General features: G+C 55.4%; 1 long non-coding RNA gene across 1 annotated transcript in view; it reads right to left on the reverse strand.

The window, feature by feature from the left end:
• Positions 1-17,370, reverse strand: part of LOC138471686 (uncharacterized) — an 87,228-nt gene extending 69,858 nt beyond the window's left edge. The window contains exon 1 of the long non-coding RNA XR_011268490.1: positions 17,055-17,370. This is a non-coding gene — a long non-coding RNA (uncharacterized lncRNA). The remainder of the gene's footprint in view (positions 1-17,054) is intronic.
• Between the last annotated feature and the right edge of the window lie 1,085 nt (positions 17,371-18,455).

Below are 18,455 nucleotides of genomic sequence, written 5' to 3' on the forward strand. Positions count from 1 at the left end.
TGGTGGCTGAGGGGTGGGGGTGGTGGTAGACATGAGTGGGGGCCTGGTGGAGGCTGCCCCTGCACTGCTGGGGGTGGGGTAATAGGGGACATGAGTGGGGGCCTGGTGGTGGCTGCCCCTGCACTGCTGGGGGGTGGGGGTGGTGGGAGACATGAGTGGGGGCCTGGTGGAGGCTTCCCCTGGTGGCTGGGGGGTGGGGGTGGTGGTAGATATGAGTGGGGGCCTGGTGGAGGCTGCCCCTGCACTGCTGGGGGGTGGGGGTGGTGAGAGACATGAGTGGGGGCCTGGTGGAGGCTGCCCCTGGTGGCTGGGGGGTGGGGGTGGTGGGAGACATGAGTGTGGTGGAGGCTGCCACTGGTGGAAGGGGGTGGTGGGAGAGATGAGTGGGGGCCTGGTGGAGGCTGCCCCTGGTGGCTGGGGGGTGAGGGTGGTGGGAGACATGAGTTGGACATGAGTGTGGGCCTGGTGGAGGGTGCCCCTGGTGGCTGGGGGGTGGGGGTAGTGGAAGACATGAGTGGGAGCCTGGTGGAGGGTGCCCCTGCACTGCTGGGGGGTGGGGTGGTGGTAGACATGAGTGGGGGCCTGGTGGAGGCTGCCCCTGCACTGCTGGGGGGTGGGGGTGGTGGGAGACATGTGTGGGGGCCTGGTGGAGGCTGCCCCTGGTGGCTGGGGGGTGGAGGTGGTGGGAGACATGAGTGGGGGCCTGCTGGAGGCTGCCCCTGGTGGCTGGGGGGTGGGGGTGGTGGTAGACATGAGTGGGGGCCTGGTGGAGGCTGCCCCTGCACTGCTGGGGGGTGGGGGTGGTGGGAGACATGAGTGGGGGCCTGGTGGAGGCTGCCCCTGGTGGCTGGGGGGTGGGGGTGGTGGGAGACATGAGTGGGGGCCTGGTGGAGGCTGCCCCTGCACTGCTGGGCGGTGGGGGTTGTGGGAGACATGAGTGGGGGCCTGGTGGAGGCTGCCCCTGGTGGCTGGGGGGTGGGGGTGGTGGTAGACATGAGTGGGGGCCTGGTGGAGGCTGCCCCTGCACTGCTGGGGGGTTGGGGTGGTGGGAGACATGAGTGGGGGCCTGGTGGAGGCTGCCCCTGGTGGCTGGGGGGTGGGGGTAATAGCGGACATGAGTGGGGGCCTGGTGGGGGCTGCCCCTGCACTGCTGGGGGGTGGGGGTGGTGGGAGACATGAGTGGGGGCCAGATGGAGGCTGCCCCTGCACTGCTGGGGGGTGGGGGTGGTGGGAGACATGAGTGGGGGCCTGGTGGAGGCTGCCCCTGGTGGCTGGGGGGTGGGGGTGGTGGTAGACATGAGTGGGGGCCTGGTGGAGGCTGCCCCTGCACTGCTGGGGGGTGGGGGTGGTGGGAGACATGAGTGGGGGCCTGGTGGAGGGTGCCCCTGGTGGCTGGGGGGTGGGGGTAGTGGGAGACATGAGTGGGAGCCTGGTGGAGGGTGCCCCTGCACTGCTGGGGGGTGGGGGTGGTGGTAGACATGAGTGGGGGCCTGGTGGAGGCTGCCCCTGCACTGCTGGAGGGTGGGGGTGGTGGGAGACATGTGTAGGGGCCTGGTGGATGCTGCCCCTGGTGGCTGGGGGGTGGAGGTGGTGGGAGACATGAGTGGGGGCCTGGTGGAGGCTGCCCCTGGTGGCTGGGGGGTGGGGGTAGACATGAGTGGGGGCCTGGTGGAGGCTGCCCCTGCACTGCTGGGGGGTGGGGGTGGTGGGAGACATGAGTGGGGGCCTGGTGGAGGCTGCCCCTGGTGGCTGGGGGGTGGGGGTAATAGCGGACATGAGTAGGGGCCTGGTGGGGGCTGCCCCTGCACTGCTGGGGGGTGGGGGTGGTGGGAGACATGAGTGGGGGCCAGGTGGAGGCTGCCCCTGCACTGCTGGGGGGTGGGGGTGGTGGGAGACATGAGTGGGGGCCTGGTGGAGGCTGCCCCTGGTGGCTGGGGGGTGGGGGTGGCGGTAGACATGAGTGGGGGCCTGGTGGAGGCTGCCCCTGCAATGCTGGGGGTGGGGGTGGTGGGAGACATGAGTGGGGGCCTGGTGGAGGCTGCCCCTGGTGGCTGGTGGGTGGGGGTAGACATGAGTGGGGGCCTGGTGCAGGCTGCCCCTGGTGGCTTGGGGGTGGGGGTGGTGGTAGACATGAGTGGGGGCCTGGTGGAGGCTGCCCCTGCACTGCTGGGGGGTGGGGGTGGTGGGAGACATGAGTGGGGGCCTGGTGGAGGGTGCCCCTGGTGGCTGGGGGGTGGGGGTAGTGGGAGACATGAGTGGGAGCCTGGTGGAGGGTGCCCCTGCACTGCTGGGGGGTGGGGGTGGTGGTAGACATGAGTGGGGGCCTGGTGGAGGCTGCCCCTGCACTGCTGGAGGGTGGGGGTGGTGGGAGACATGTGTAGGGGCCTGGTGGAGGCTGCCCCTGGTGGCTGGGGGGTGGAGGTGGTGGGAGACATGAGTGGGGGCCTGGTGGAGGCTGCCCCTGGTGGCTGGGGGGTGGGGGTAGACATGAGTGGGGGCCTGGTGGAGGCTGCCCCTGCACTGCTGGGGGGTGGGGGTGGTGGGAGACATGAGTGGGGGCCTGGTGGAGGCTGCCCCTGGTGGCTGGGGGGTGGGGGTAATAGCGGACATGAGTAGGGGCCTGGTGGGGGCTGCCCCTGCACTGCTGGGGGGTGGGGGTGGTGGGAGACATGAGTGGGGGCCAGGTGGAGGCTGCCCCTGCACTGCTGGGGGGTGGGGGTGGTGGGAGACATGAGTGGGGGCCTGGTGGAGGCTGCCCCTGGTGGCTGGGGGGTGGGGGTGGCGGTAGACATGAGTGGGGGCCTGGTGGAGGCTGCCCCTGCAATGCTGGGGGTGGGGGTGGTGGGAGACATGAGTGGGGGCCTGGTGGAGGCTGCCCCTGGTGGCTGGTGGGTGGGGGTAGACATGAGTGGGGGCCTGGTGCAGGCTGCCCCTGGTGGCTTGGGGGTGAGGGTGGTGGGAGACATGAGTTGGACATGAGTTGGGGCCTGGTGGAGGGTGCCCCTGGTGGCTGGGGGGTGGGGGTGGTGGGAGACATGAGTGGGGGCCTGGTGGAGGCTGCCCCTGCACTGCTGGGGGGTGGGGGTGGTGGGAGACATGAGTGGGGGCCTGGTGGAGGCTGCCCCTGCACTGCTGGGGGTGGGGGTGGTGGGAGACATGAGTGGGGGCCTGGTGGAGGCTGCCCCTGCACTGCTTGGGGGTGGGGGTAGTGGGAGACATGAGTGGGGGCCTGGTGGAGGCTGCCCCTGGTGGCTGGGGGGTGGGGGTGGTGGTAGACATGAGTACATGAGTGGGGGCCTGGTGGAGGCTGCCCCTGCACTGATGGGGGGTGGGGGTGGTGGGAGACATGAGTGGGGGCCTGGTGGAGGCTGCCCCTGGTGGCTGGGGGGTGGGGTGGTGGTAGACATGAGTGGGGGCCTGGTGGAGGCTGCCCCTGCACTGCTGGGGGGTGGGGGTGGTGGGAGACATGAGTGGGGGCCTGGTGGAGGCTGCCCCTGGTGGCTTGGGGGTGGGGGTGGTGGGAGACATGAGTGTGGGCCTGGTGGAGGCTGCCCCTGGTGGCTGGGGGGTGGGGGTGGTGGGGGACATGAGTGGGGGCCTGGTGGAGGCTGCCCCTGGTGGCTGGGGGGTGAGGGTAGTGGGAGACATGAGTTGGACATGAGTGGGGGCCTGGTGGAGGGTGCCCCTGGTGGCTGGGGGGTGGGGGTGGTGGGAGACATGAGTGGGGTCCTGGTGGAGGGTGCCCCTGCAGTGCTGGGGGTTGGGGGTGGTGGTAGACATGAGTGGGAGCCTGGTGGAGGCTGCCCCTGCTCTGCTGGGGGGTGGGGGTGGTGGGAGACATGAGTGGGTGCCTGGTGGAGGCTGCCCCTGGTGGCTGGGGGGTGGGGGTGGTGGTAGACATGAGTGGGGGCCTGGTGGAGGCTGCCCCTACGCTGCTGGGGGGTGGGGGTAATAGGGGACATGAGTGGGGGGCCTTGTGGAGGCTCCCCCTGCACTACTGGGGGGTGGGGGTGGTGGGAGACATGAGTGGGGGCCTGGTGGAAGCTGCCCCTGGTGGCTGGGGGGTGGGGGTGGTGGTAGACATGAGTGGGGGCCTGGTGGAGGCTGCCCCTGCACTGCTGGGGGTGGGGGTGGTGGAAGACATGAGTAGGGGCAAGGTGGAGGCTGCCCCTGGTGGCTGGGGGGTGGGAGTGGTGGTAGACATGAGTGGGGGCCTGGTGGAGGCTGCCCCTGCACTGCTGGGGGGTGGGGGTGGTGGTAGACATGAGTGGGGGCCTGGTGGAGGCTGCCCCTGGTGGCTGGGGGGTGGGGGTGGTGTTAGACATGGGTGGGGGCCTGGTGGAGGCTGCCCTTGCACTGCTGGGGGGTGGGGGTGGTGGGAGACATGAGTGTGGGCCTGGTGGAGGCTGCCCCTGGTGGCTGGGGGGTGGGGGTGGTGGGAGACATGAGTGGGGGCCTGGTGGAGCCTGCCCCTGCACTGCTGGGGGGTGGGGGTGGTGGGAGAGATGAGTGGGGGGCTGGTGGAGGCTGCCCCTGGTGGCTGGGGGGGTGGGGGTAATAGGGGACATGAGTGGGGGACTGGTGGGGGCTGCCCCTGCACTGCTGGGGGGTGGGGGTGGTGGGAGACATGAGTGGGGGCCTGGTGGAGGCTGCCCCTGCACTGCTGGGGGGTGGGGGTGGTGGGAGACATGAGTGGGGGCCTGGTGGAGGCTGCCCCTGGCGGTTGGGGGGTGGGGGTGGTGGTAGACATGAGTGGGGGCCTGGTGGAGGCTGCCCCTGCACTGCTGGGGGGTGGGGGTGGTGGGAGACATGAGTGGGGGCCTGGTGGAGGCTGCCCCTGGTGGCTGGGGGGTGGGGGTGGTGGGAGACATGAGTGTGGGCCTGGTGGCTGGGGGGTGGGGGTGGTGGGAGACATGAGTGGGGGCCTGGTGGAGGCTGCCCCTGCACTGCTGGGGGGTGGGGGTGGTGGGAGACATGAGTGGGGGCCTGGTGGAGGCTGCCCTGGTGGCTGGGGGTGGGGGTAATAGGGGACATGAGTCGGGGCCTGGTGGGGGCTGCCCCTGCACTGCTGGGGGGTGGGGGTGGTGGGAGACATGAGTGGGGGCCTGGTGGAGGCTGCCCCTGCACTGCTGGGGGGTGGGGGTGGTAGGAGACATGAGTGGGGGCCTGGTGGAGGCTGCCCCTGGTGGTTGGGGGGTGGGGGTGGTGGTAGACCTGAGTGGGGGCCTGGTGGAGGCTGCCCCTGCACTGCTGGGGGGTGGGGGTGGTGGGAGACATGAGTGGGGGTCTGGTGGAAGCTGCCCCTGGTGGCTGGGGGGTGGGGGTGGTGGGAGACATGAGTGGGGGTCTGGTGGAGGCTGCCCCTGGTGGCTGGGGGGTGAGGGTGGTTGAGACATGAGTTGGACATGAGTGGGGGCCTGGTGGAGGGTGCCCCTGGTGGCTGGGGGGTGGGGGTGGTGGGAGACATGAGTGGGGGCCTGGTGGAGGGTGCCCCTACACTGCTGGGGGGTGGGGGTGGTGGTAGACATGAGTGGGGGCCTTGTGGAGGCTGCCCCTGCACTGCTGGGGGATGGGGGGGGTGGGAGACATGAGTGGGGGCCTGGTGGAGGCTGCCCCTGGTGGCTGGGGGGTGGGGGTGGTGGTAGACATGAGTGGGGGCCAGGTGGAGGCTGCCCCTGCACTGCTGGGGGGTGGAGGGGGTGGGAGACATGAGTGTGGGCCTGGTGGAGGCTGCCCCTGGTGGCTGGGGGTGGGTGTGGTGGGAGACATGGGTGGGGGCCTGGTGGAACTGCCCCTGGTGGCTGGGGGGTGAGGGTGGTGGGAGACATGAGTTGGACATGAGTGGGGGCCTGGTGGAGGGTGCCCCTGGTGGCTGGGGGGTGGGAGTAGTGGGAGACATGAGTGGGGGCCTGGTGGAGGGTGCCCCTGCACTGCTGGGGGGTGGGGGTGGTGGTAGACATGAGTGGGGGCCTGGTGGAGGCTGCCCCTGCACTGCTGAGGGGTGGGGGTGGTGGGAGACATGAGTGGGGGCCTGGTGGAGGCTGCCCCTGGTGGCTGGGGGGTGGGGGTGGTGGTAGACATGAGTGGGGGCCTGGTGGAGGCTGCCCCTGCACTGCTGGGGGGTGGGGGTAATAGGGGACATTGGTGGGGGCCTGGTGGAGGCTGCCCCTGCACTGCTGGGGGGTGGGGGGGTGGTTGACATGAGTGGGGGCCTGGTGGAGTCTGCCCCTCGTGGCTGGGGGGTGGGGGTGGTGGTAGACATGAGTGGGGGCCTGGTGGAGGCTGCCCCTGCACTGCTGGGGTGTGGGGGTGGTGGGAGACATGAGTGGGGGCCTGGTGGCGGCTGCCCCTGGTGGCTGGGGGGTGGGGGTGGTGGTAGACATGAGTGGGGGCCTGGTGGAGGCTGCCCCTGCACTGCTGGGGGGTGGGGGTGGTGGGAGACATGAGTGGGGGCCTGGTGGAGGCTGCCCCTGGTGGCTGGGGGGTGGGGGTGGTGGTAGACATGAGTGGGGGCCTGGTGGAGGCTGCCCCTGCACTGCTGGGGGGTGGGGGTGGTGGGAGACATGAGTGGGGGCCTGGTGGAGGCTGCCCCTGGTGGCTGGGGGTGGGGGTGGTGGGAGACATGAGTGGGGGCCTGGTGGAGGCTGCCCCTGCACTGCTGGGGGGTTGGGGTGGTGGGAGACATGAGTGGGGGCCTGTTGGTGGCTACCCCTGGTGGCTGGGGGATGGGGGTGGTGGTAGACATGAGTGTGGGCCTGGTGGAGGCTGCCCCTGCACTGCTGGGGGCTGGGGGTGGTGGGAGACATGAGTGGGGGCCTGGTGGAGGCTGCCCCTGGTGGCTGGGGGGTGGGGGTGGTGGGAGACATGAGTGGGGGCCTGGTGGAGGCTACCCCTGCACTGCTGGGGGGTGGGATGGTGCGAGATATGAGTGGGGGCCTGGTGGAGGCTGCCCCTGGTGGCTGGGGGTGGTTGTAGACATGAGTGGGGGGCTGGTGGAGACTGCCCCTGCACTGCTGGGGGGTGGGGGTGGTGGGAGACATGAGTGGGGGCCTGGTGGAGGCTGCCCCTGGTGGCTGGGGGGTGGGGGTGGTGGGAGACATGAGTGTGGGCCTGGTGGAGGCTGCCCCTGGTGGCTGGGGGGTGGGGGTGGCGGGAGACATGAGTGGGGGCCTGGTGGAGGCTGCCCCTGGTGGCTGGGGGGTGAGGGTGGTGGGAGACATGAGTTGGACATGAGTGGGGGCCTGGTGGAGGGTGCCCCTGGTGGCTGGGGGGTGGGGGTGGTGGGAGACATGAGTGGGGGCCTTGTGGACGGTGCCCCTGCACTGCTGGGGGGTGGGGGTGGTGGTAGACATGAGTGGGGGCCTGGTGGAGGCTGCCCCTGCACTGCTGGGGGGTGGGGGTGGTGGGAGACATGAGTGGGGGCCTGGTGCAGGCTGCCCCTGGTGGCTGGGGGGTGTGGGTGGTGGTAGACATGAGTGGGGGCCTGGTGGAGGCTGCCCCTGCACTGCTGGGGGTTGGGGGTGGTGGGATACATGAGTGAGGGCCTGGTGGAGGCTGCCCCTGGTGGCTGGGGGGTGGGGGTGGTGGTAGACATGAGTGGGGGCCTGGTGGAGGCTGCCCCTGCACTGCTGGGTGTGAGGGTGGTGGGAGACATGAGTGGGGGCCTGGTGGAGGCTGCCCCTGGTGGCTGGGGGGTGGGGGTGGTGGGAGACATGAGTGGGGGCCTGGTGGAGGCTGCCCCTGCACTGCTGGGGGGTGGGGCTGGTGGGAGACATGAGTGGGGGCCTGGTGGAGGCTGCCCCTGCAGTGCTGTGGGGTGGGGGTAATAGGGGACATGAGTGGGGGCCTGGTGGAGGCTGCCCCTGGTGGCTGGGGGGTGGGGGTGGTGGGAGACATGTGTTGGTGATCAGTAGTGCAAGGTGACATGTGGGTTGGCTGGTGGGCATGGCCATGGTGGATGGGTTGCCTGTGGGACATGAGCAGGGGTGCAGGGTAGTACCCTGTGGTGTGGGCTGCCTGCAAGGGCCGTGGAGGGTGTAGAGGGAACACCTGGGGGGACCCACATGGCCAAATCACGTGTAGCATTCCCCGGCACCACCGAAATACACGTACCCTGCAGAAATCGCGTGTGAATCTTCCGCGCACATCGGAATACACGTACCCATGCCAATCGCGTGTGGAACTTCCCGCGCACCCCGAAGTACACATACCCAGGCCAATCGCGTGTGGAACTTCCCGCGCACCCCCACCTAGCCAGGCCAATCGCGTGTGGAACTTCCCGCGCACCCCGTAGTACACGTACCCAGGCCAATCGCGTGTGGAACTTCCCACGCACCCCCACCTACCCAGGCCAATCGCGTGTGGAACTTCCCGCGCACCCCGTAGTACACGTACCCAGGCTAATCGCGTGTGGAACTTCCCGCACACCCCGAAGTACACGTACCCAGGCTAATCGCGTGTGGAACTTCCCGCGCACCCAGGAACACGCGCACACGCTATTTTTCACACAGCGGGTGTCCGTGTTTGTCGGTGCCCCTTTGCACCTCATTTGTCCTAGAGGCCATTCATCATGACTGTATATGGGTGCTTTTTGTTAGCGCACATTTTGGCGCACATTTTTTTCAGTCGTAGGGGCGCTACCGCCTGATTTCTTGTGGCGTACTTGTTTGGCCCTGTGCGCATCTTTGACCGTGCGCTGGTTTGCCCTATTCGATTCCATGAATACGGGTTGTAGGCGAGCGTCTGTGCGTTCCGCGCACTTGCCTCCTCTACTTCCCCCGTGACGCCCATATTTTCACGCGTTGTTCCGCATTCCGAGTGTTATGCCCCGTGTTCCGCCTACTTTTGTGATGTGCGCCGCGCTATGTGCGATTTCGCAGTGGCCGTGGCGCACGCTGTTGGATGACCAGTGCACCGGCGTGTGCGGCGCACATTTTTAGCGCACATCCAATGTTTTTCTCGCGCACGGACTTCCATGAATCGCTGTGCGCTGGTTTTCCTGCGATTTTCGCACTTGCACTGCGATTTTCGCACTTTTCCTGCAATTCGCACGTTTTGGCACCTCTGCGCGGGAATTTTCGGCGCACATTAATTCCATGAATCGACCCCTATGTTTTTTTAAATTTATTTTTATTGTGTATTAGCCAAAAGAAAACGGCACTTTTCCACATACCATTAAGACTCAATGATAACATTTAGAACAAAAACAAATACATTTCAACGAAAATCAATTTAAGAATTATAAAAGAAAAGAAGAAAAAAAAGAAATTTAAAATGGAAAGGTGGAAAAGAAACACGATTCCAAAAAAAGGATCAGAAAAAAAGGGAAAAAAGAAGAAAAAATAGAACACATAAGGGAAACAAATAAAAACCAGAAACCAGAAGCAATAACAAGAAATATAAGAATCAAAGTCTCAAACACTTTTCAAATTTCATCAGGCACCATCTCCTTTCTCCCAAATAAATTCAGTTCTTTAAGGAGGCACACCACCTCTGTCATGAGAAAATGTAATTTCCTGAGGAGGGTCTTTGCCAGAACATAGATGAATCTAATGATCGAACATCATAGGTAAATCGCGACAATCTCTGGTTTAATGTCCCCGTACCCTCAGATAAGAGATGGTAGAATGACTGTATTTCCAATTTGTCACATTTATCACATATATTTGACACTTTTCTTTGTCTCTCATATGCTGAATTTCCAATGTTGGTAGGATGTTTAATCAGAGTCTCAAGAAAAGTGTCTGCATAAAGGGATCAGGAAACTTCTTTAGATAGGTTGGTAAGAAGGACCTGGGTTTGTCTGTTACATTGAGAGACGAGGATAGCTTAGCCATTCTCGTTTTCCCTATCGTCCTGATCCAGTCCATGCATTTCATTCTCTCCTTTACTTTCAAGGGATTTTGCAGCAAAGTCTATATGGAGCTGTCTGAGTCAGATAGTATGGCCTCACATTTTGATCTTAACGTATTCAAGAATAGATTGTTCGAGTTATTCATAGAAACTTTCAGTTCCTCATATAGAAATAGTTTGGGAGGGTCTAATATTAACCTTTATGTGGTAACCCATTTCCACTCCATCGATGCTAACAGAAAGGTAAGACCTAGCTCATATTTTATACACGCGATGGGCAGGCAGTTCGGTAGAGCAAAGGTTCTTCGCCACATTTTGCCTTCTACTTTTTCCCATGTAAACAAGAATAGGCGTCCCCAACCACGTAGACCCAGGGGAGTAACAGAACCATTGACAAAAGAGAAAAAAGGGTCACATGAATCCAACCGCTGAAGAATCAAGCGGGATACATTGCTCTCAATGTAGGAGCTCAATGAGGGGATAGGCCAGGCCAAGGATCATATAAAATCAGTCAATCTTTATTATATATATATCTAATAACATTAAACATAATGGTGAGATCGTGATAAAACAGCATAAAATCGGACAATCAATCTTGGATAACTCCAATTAAAGTGCATATTGATCTAGTAAGCATACTGTAAGATAAAGTGAACATAAAGTGCATAATACAATTATAAATCACAAACATATTGCACAAAACCAAATTCCAATCTCAAAAGTAATAGAAATTATTATAAATTCCAACAGACTTATACAACCAAGAGAAAGGAAAAGGAAAAAAGGAAACCAAAAGAAAATAAGGGAAAATGAAAAAAAGAATAAGAAAAAGGTAGGAGACACAACATCACAGGAATAAGGACAGTCAATATTTCCTGTGAAATTAAGTTGTTGTCCCCAATTGCAAATTGAATTTACAATGATCTAACAAGCTAAAAGTGCATCAATGAAAACCAAATTAAATGCACTACTTGTTGCCAATCCGACCTAAGTAGTCTCTCTTGTTAATGGTTCTACTTTTTCCCAGTCAATCTCAAATGCTTGGAAATTGGATTTCAGACCACAGATGATAATCGGAAGCACCTTACCGATATAACATTTCAAGACTGGGAGAATTGAGAAATTGCAGTATTGCAAGTAGATCTTCTTGATTTTGGGAGCCTAGATTCATAGCTATTAAGTCAATGGTATTGAGTAGATGGACTTTAGTTGGAAAGGCAGCAAGCTGACTCCCCAAGTAGGTGACTTCTTTGGCGACACACATTGGTGATTTGTCCAGCTGCCATAAGAAAGGTTTACATTTTCTTAGCAGATGTTTAAAGATTGTTATTTTTGATTTGTTTGGATTTATTTTCAAATTGTTTATTACTGCATATTCCGAAAGGGCGGTTATTAGCCGCTGAAGTCCAACTTGTGTGTAGTCTAAGACTACAATATCATCCGCATAGGCTAACCAATTTATTTTCATACAACCAATCTTAGGGCTAGCCAAGCCACTCTCTCGCAACCACTGAGACAAATCTGATAGGTAAAGGATAAAGAGAAAGGGGCATTCAGACATCCCTGACACACTCCTCTCTCAATGGCCACCGGCCGGGACAGAGAGTCTGATTTGGAAATTCTTACTCTTAATGAAGACCTTTGGTGCAGTCCAATTAAGATAGACAAAAGATTATCCGGAGGCCCCAGTTTTTCAGCTTTTGCCAAAGCAGGTTTCTGTTGATAGTGTCGAAAGTCTGGGAAAGGTCCACCCAGTCTCCGAAAAGAGGCACCCCCCCCCCCTTTGCTAGGGACTCTGTGCCAAAACAGGTAAGGATTAGGGTATTCAAAGTGGTCAAAAATCTCCTCCTAAACCCTGTCTGTTGTTTAGGGACTATTACTTCACTCTCTGCCCATTTCTCTAACTCCCCCAAAATTAATCCTGAAAAGATTTTGCCATCCGCATTAAGAAATGAGGTAGGTCTGTAATTTGTTGCAGCCAGCCTGTCCCCTTTTTTATAAATGGGGATTATGATGGATTTTCTCCATGACTCAGGGATGATCCTGTTGGTAAGTATGTTATTAAAAATAATTTTTAGAACTCTGGCCCACAAGGTTGGATTTAACTTTAGAATAGAGTTGCTAAGTCCACTTGGCCCCGCCGCCCTAGATACTGACAATTGTTTTTATCAGATCTTCCACATCTTCAGCTGTGTAGATTTGGGACCAATTTGAGTTGATTTATATTTTGGGACCTTGGATGGCTGATGGGCCATACACCTTGTAAAAATGTTCTATCCAGCAACTTTCCTGAATTACAGAGCCTTGCATGTGGATATTAGAATACTTCATGGAACCTGCAATGGACCAGAAGTTTCTAGAATTCCTCAGGCAGATAGCTTTTACCATCTCCTCCCCCTCTCTTTGCTTTATCATAAACTTGTGAGACCTCATCCAGTTTCTATGGGAGTTGCGAAGGACTCTCACCTTTTCTTCAAACTCATTATGATCTTTTATATATTTTTTTTAATATGGACCTCTGACTTCTGTGGTGCCTTTTCTTCTCTTAATTAATGGATCAAACATTTTTTTATGTTTCTTACATGGCTTCAAAAGGCGAGTGCTGGGGGAGTTTAGATCGCACAAACGTGAGTCGAGGGACTGTGCAGTGTGTGGGGTGCCTGAGACTGTGGGACATTTTTTGCTTGCGTGTGAGAGGCATGTTGAGGAGAGAGAGTTGATGAGGGTAAGGTTGTCTGCGCTGGGAGTGGCTGAACTGAGTGGGAAGGCTTTGCTGGGAGGAGTCAGGGTGAGAGGCAGGGAGAGGAGCAGTGTGCTGCTAGATTTTGTGGAGCAGACGGGGCGGTGGGAGGAGTTATGAGAATGTGAGGGCTGTGTGTAAGATTGGTGGGGTAGGTGCACGTCATCCTTTTGGATGGGGAAGTGCCTGCGTGGGTCTGCGCACGCATTCGATAATGTGAAAGAAAGAAAGAAAGTAAAGGTACTTGGGTGACAATATGTCGCTAATTGTGGAGCAGAGAGTTCATTTATAGTGGTTTCCAATTTACTTGTAAGTATTTGACCACCCCTCTTAAACTTGACCAAATGATTTCTCCCACTATTTACGCACAAATCGTGAGTATCAAAAAGAGACTCAAGATTGCGTTCAAAGCTATGAATCACTTCCAGGATAGACTGATCATTTAAATTTCCTTCAGTCACTATAAATTCAATACAGTTCTCGAAAAGTGATTTTGATGTAAAAATACAGTCGATAGTCGAGAAAGCCACTCCTCTTTGCCAGGTGGGGGCACTAGGGATATCACCCTTAATGTTACCATTGAGCATCATGAGATCCCATTCCCACATAAAGTTGCACCAAACCTGCCCATTTATGTTTTTATGTTTATATTGAGAGGTGATTGATTTAGTTGTAGTGCATTGTGAATTGAAATCCCCCTATATAAATAAGTCATCTGAAGGAAATTTTGAAGAAAACTCAACCAATAGTTCTGAGAGGCTATGTTGGAAATGTAGCTGCCGGAATAAGGCATGGTACCAGTAAATATTGTCCACAATCCAATATGACCCAGACACATTGGCTCTGCCCTGTAGTCTGACCACCAAAATACCCTGGATATCATTTGACAACATACTAGAGAATTTAAAGACATCTTTTTTACATGCAATTAACAATCCACCACTCGGGCGGCCCTTTCCAGAGTTGGCTGCATTCTGCTGATGTAGGGTAAAGCCATCTACACCAATGGATTCTGATATCAAAGTTTCTTGGAACACCATGAGGTCACAATTCTGAAAAATATAGAGTTTTCTAGAGTCCTCACAAAATGAATTGTATCCTCGTATGTTCCAGGATAGAAGTCTTATCTCATTTTTAACTAAAGCTTCGTATCCGGTTTGCCCAACTTGTGGAAAATTTGGGATATCATTTCCAGAACCATTTCCCACACGTTGAGTATCTCTTCATAGAACCCAATCCTAGCAATTTGCATAACAGGCAAGAGCATTATGGCAACATCCTAATGGCCATAATTTTAAATGTTAAACATGTCTTATAGTGATTCAGTAATAAGCCCTTTAGAGTGAATAACAGATTCTTCTGTTTTGATTGGTCACAAAATTCACCCTAATAAAGATATGTCTGTAAATTGCAGGACATATCTACTAGTCTGAGAGCTGCAACACTATATGTGAGGTTTTAGCTGTTTCTGCCGGCAGTGCTGAGTTTTCTGAAAACAGTTACCTGTGTGTGCAATGTAACGAGCAGACTGTTTTCGCTCCCTACCAGTGTCTTCTGAAAGCTGTCTGCTCATTGAGGCACTAGAGCCTAGAAGAATCATGTGCTGGTCCCTGTGTCTGGGCGTCGCAAGAAATGTTTTGTCAGAGCGTGCTCCGTCCTGTTCCGGCCTATTCCCTGCACTCAACCCAACCTTTTCCAAAAGACAGGGACATACACTTTACTAACCATCACCCGGAACTAATGTGGGGGAAAATAAGATATGCCCATCTGGGTCAGCTATTGTGGTCATTCATGTTATTGTCTAAAATAAAATTCTAAAATATATTAAACACCACCCTCCAAGACCACTGTTAAAAGAGTGGGCGCTGATGCATATTTTTTCATTTTCTAACTCTGCAAATAGTCCCCACAAAGGCCAGCATTGTTGCCAGAGCATAGACAGTGCTTGGAATGTAAATATAGGACCCTGTTCTTAACAATGCGAAATGCCAGGCGTGTTACATTACAAGCAAGTCGGTTCTGCTGAGAAGCCCCAGTACTGTACCATTACAGGTATAGCAGCTCTGCTGGCTCGCCTGTACTTTGCATTCCAAAAAAGGGACACATGGGGGACATAAACACAAATACAGAAGCATTATTATCCACTGGATACATTATCAATATTACTTAATCAAAATGTATTGCAACAATAAATGGAAGGTAAATTATCATCAATCAGATCCAAAAAGATAACATTCTGGAAACTAACGAAACAATACATACAAATATAAAACTCATTTGTGTGTACTTACACAACTACACATTAATCCTCACAAAGAATTTCATGACAAACCATCATTAAATACAAATTCATATTAAATATCTTTAAAAAAATATTTGGGAAAAATGAATAGAAAAATGTCACCCCGGCCCCAAACAAGTTGATTTAAATCAGTAAAAATCCAAATGTTGACACTCTGTAAAATCACGGATATCCTGTAAATCGGGCCCTTAACCTCTCTTACATGAATTTAAATTGTATACATAATCTGGTTGGATTTTCTTTGAAACTTCATTCAGTCCCGAGTGTTATGTACTGGAAACTGGAGGTAGGCATGAGGACCACGTTGTGCCCGGTGCCGGCAATACCAGAATTTCCCCCATCAAGTCCTATGGTGCTCCATGTAATGGAGATTTACCGCACTTGGAATGTGGCGGTAATTCCGGCCAGACAAGGTGCTGGTAACAGGTGGATACCGCCAAACCTGTAATGAGGCCCATTCCAGTGACTGGAGCTGCTGGAAAACGTGTTGCGCATTACAAGCAACACAAACCTCCTGGGAAATGGTAGGTCACCCGAGGATTACTCAATCATCCAGTGCCCTCACACCATTCACCAAACTGAAATCAATCACACAATTACATGCTCCGGCTCCAGCCCTACTGACGTTTAAAAGCAGAGCACAAGTAGTGGGGAAGAGTGGGTGTCACAAGTCGGAGTGCAGAGCTGGCAGAGAGATGGCTGCAGAAAAGAAAAAAGGCAGAATGGTTAGGAGCTGGACGAAAGAAGGGCAGAGCCGAGAGGAGGAGTTGAAAAGGTGGAGGAGTGTAGAGGGAGCATGGAAAAGAGGAGAGGGAGCGGAGCGGTGGCGGTGGAGATAAAACAAAGAGTGCGGAGGAGCAGAGGAGAGAGGAGGAAGGAGAAAGAAAGGAGAATGAAAGACAACCAGGGGTGTTGCTAGGTCTGGAAAAGATCCGGGATATGCTAATGTCGGGATTTTTGAGACTCGGGGCTAGCTAGCCTTTTGGTTGTAGTCCCTGAGAATCTATCTGGGGCTAGAACCAAAAGACCAGGGGCTATAGCTCCCTCAGCCCCATCCCCCGCCCCCCAGCAACGCCTCTGAAGACAACAGAGTTGGAGTAGGAGAACATCTGGGGGAAGGGTGGAGAAGAGGAGGACAAGCGGATGAAACGTAGAGGGGGTGACACCATTTAAAACCTGGGTTAAAGGAAGATTCCTGAAGTGGAGGAGGAGGAACCAAGTTAAGGACTGACTAGAATCTAATAAGTGTAAATAAAGCCTGAAATAATTTGAGAGAGAAGCTTGCCTAAAGCAGGGAAAGCTGATAGCACTGTGGTGTCAAATTAGCTTCAGAGCTGCCTGGTCTCTGTTGGAACACCGAGGGGTGCCTAGCAGGAGTGTCTAGGAGTGTATGTGAGACAAAGAGGATTACAGCATTGTCCAAGAAAGGCCAAGAAAGAAAGAGAGGACAGTATAAATCTCAGAGACTGAGAGTGATTGCCCACCGAGCACATGGTCCTTCTCAAAGCTGGGAGGAAGGGAAGTCTTTTGAAGAGTTTTGTTAAGCCCTGGGGTCACGGTCTTTAGGTAGGGCTTCCGGACTTGGGGGCACCAATGATTATTTCCGGATCTTCATTCTCTCTAAGTGCAGTGTGTCCAAGCAGCCCTGCCCTAACTTTCCGGACGTGGAGTCCAGATCTTCAGGCTCTCTAAGGGGCAGTGTGTCCAAGCAGCCCTGGCCTAACTCTCAGGACGCAGAGTGGGCTGGTTAACATGTGCAGTACACACTTTTCATTAATACCAAAATAAGAGAATGTCCACCTACAGTATCTGTTAATAAAAATATAATATTCATATAAGAAAACAAAGCAAGCGAGGAAACACAATAGCTGCAGTTACGCAAACTTTTTAAAATACATGTAACGGGTACGTAGTAAAAGTTTCAAAAGATTACGAGAGAAAATGCAATCAAAGGTAAGAAAAACATTTTTCATATCTTGGCCAGAAAATTTTACAAGAGACCAAGGGAGGACAGGTTTGTGGATTTCTGGCAGTCTTTTACCTTTTGCAAAAGTGTCCCAATACATAGTTTTAGTGTTCTGGTTCTGTGAAACCAACAGGAGATATTTGATGATAAGGATTGAACCAAGAAATAATGATTCAAGCAAAGAAAGGACTCACCAGCAGCACCAGACCATCAGCAGAACAATTCGCTGGGTCGAGAAAAGCAGTTCTGCAGCAGGCTTTTTGTGGTTTCCAGTGGTGGTGACTGTGCACATTGCTTGATGACAATCTTGGGTACCGGTGACTACACGCTGGTGCAGCAGGGACCTCCAAAACTCTTGAGAAGGATGATTAGTGAAGATTCTGAGGTGCACAAGTTGAATGTCTGAGCCAGATGTGCTGAGAGTGAAAGACGATGTGGTCAGTGGTAGTCTGTGTTGCAGGGTTCCTCCATCATCCTCGGGAGCAGAATTCAGCTTCCAAGGTTGGGATACGCTTGAGAAGACCACAGAGAAGAAATGATATGATATGATATGATATGATATGGCATTTATAACGCGCCTATACACAAGTGTTTCAAGGCGCGACTAGGCAAGGGAGGGGGAACAAAGGGAAGAGAGACAGCGATCCTACTAGGTGTCATTCAGTTTGCAAAAGTGCATGGGGAGGGGGAAAGGGAAAAGTGCATGGGGGAAGGGAGAGGGGAAAGTGCAGTACATGGGATAATAGAATAAATAAGAAAAAATAAAAACGGCCAGCTGGTGGCAAGTGCAAGGTAAGTGCAGACATAAGTGCTGGTAGAGGGACTGTAGGGATACAGAAAGCAGCTCCCAGGTGCAGGGGTTGCCAGGGAGGCAGTGCAGGTGGGCAACTGGCGGGGCCTGGGCCCGAGAACAGAAAGGGTGGCCAGGTAACCAGTGCAGTTTCTGCCAGGAATTCAGCAGGGGAGAGACGGAGAGAAAGCAGAAGCAAAGAGGAAGGTTTTGAGGTGCTTCCGGAACCGGAGATAGTTCTCCTCAAGTTTCAGGGAGGCAGGAAGGCTGTTCCAGAGGGAGGCCCCTGCTGAAGAGAGAGATCTACCACCAACTTGTTGCTTGGAGAAGCGACTGACTCTGAGGGAGTTGGATGCAGATGAGCGAAGAGCTCGAGAAGGAAGATATTTCGGAAGAGAGAGTTAAAGGTATTGCGGCCCCAGTTGTCAAAGGCCTTGTGGACAATGCAGAGGGTTTTGAACTTAATCCTCGTAGCCACTGGGTGCCAGTGCAGAGATTTCAGTCCTGGAGAGATACGATCCCTGGGCTTGAGGCCAAGGACAAGTCTTGCATGCCTGTTCTGGATAAATTGCAGAGGACGGAGAGTAGAGGCAGGCAGATTTAGATAGAGTGAAAAAATGAAGGAGGGCGAGGCGCGCACTCCAGGTCCTGGTCAATTAAACCTGTTGCAAAAGATATATATCTGGGTTAAATCCCAAAATGGACAAGTATTCACCAGGGTTAAATCCCATCTGCTGCAAATCCCAAAGATGAACCAGTATTAACAGGGTTAGAGCCCTTCTACTACAATTCAGTTGCTCAGTAT

The sequence above is a fragment of the Ambystoma mexicanum genome, chromosome 8 (assembly GCF_040938575.1).
Source record: "Ambystoma mexicanum isolate Mex_15411 chromosome 8, UKY_AmexF1_1, whole genome shotgun sequence".
Classification (NCBI taxonomy): Eukaryota; Metazoa; Chordata; class Amphibia; order Caudata; family Ambystomatidae; genus Ambystoma; species Ambystoma mexicanum.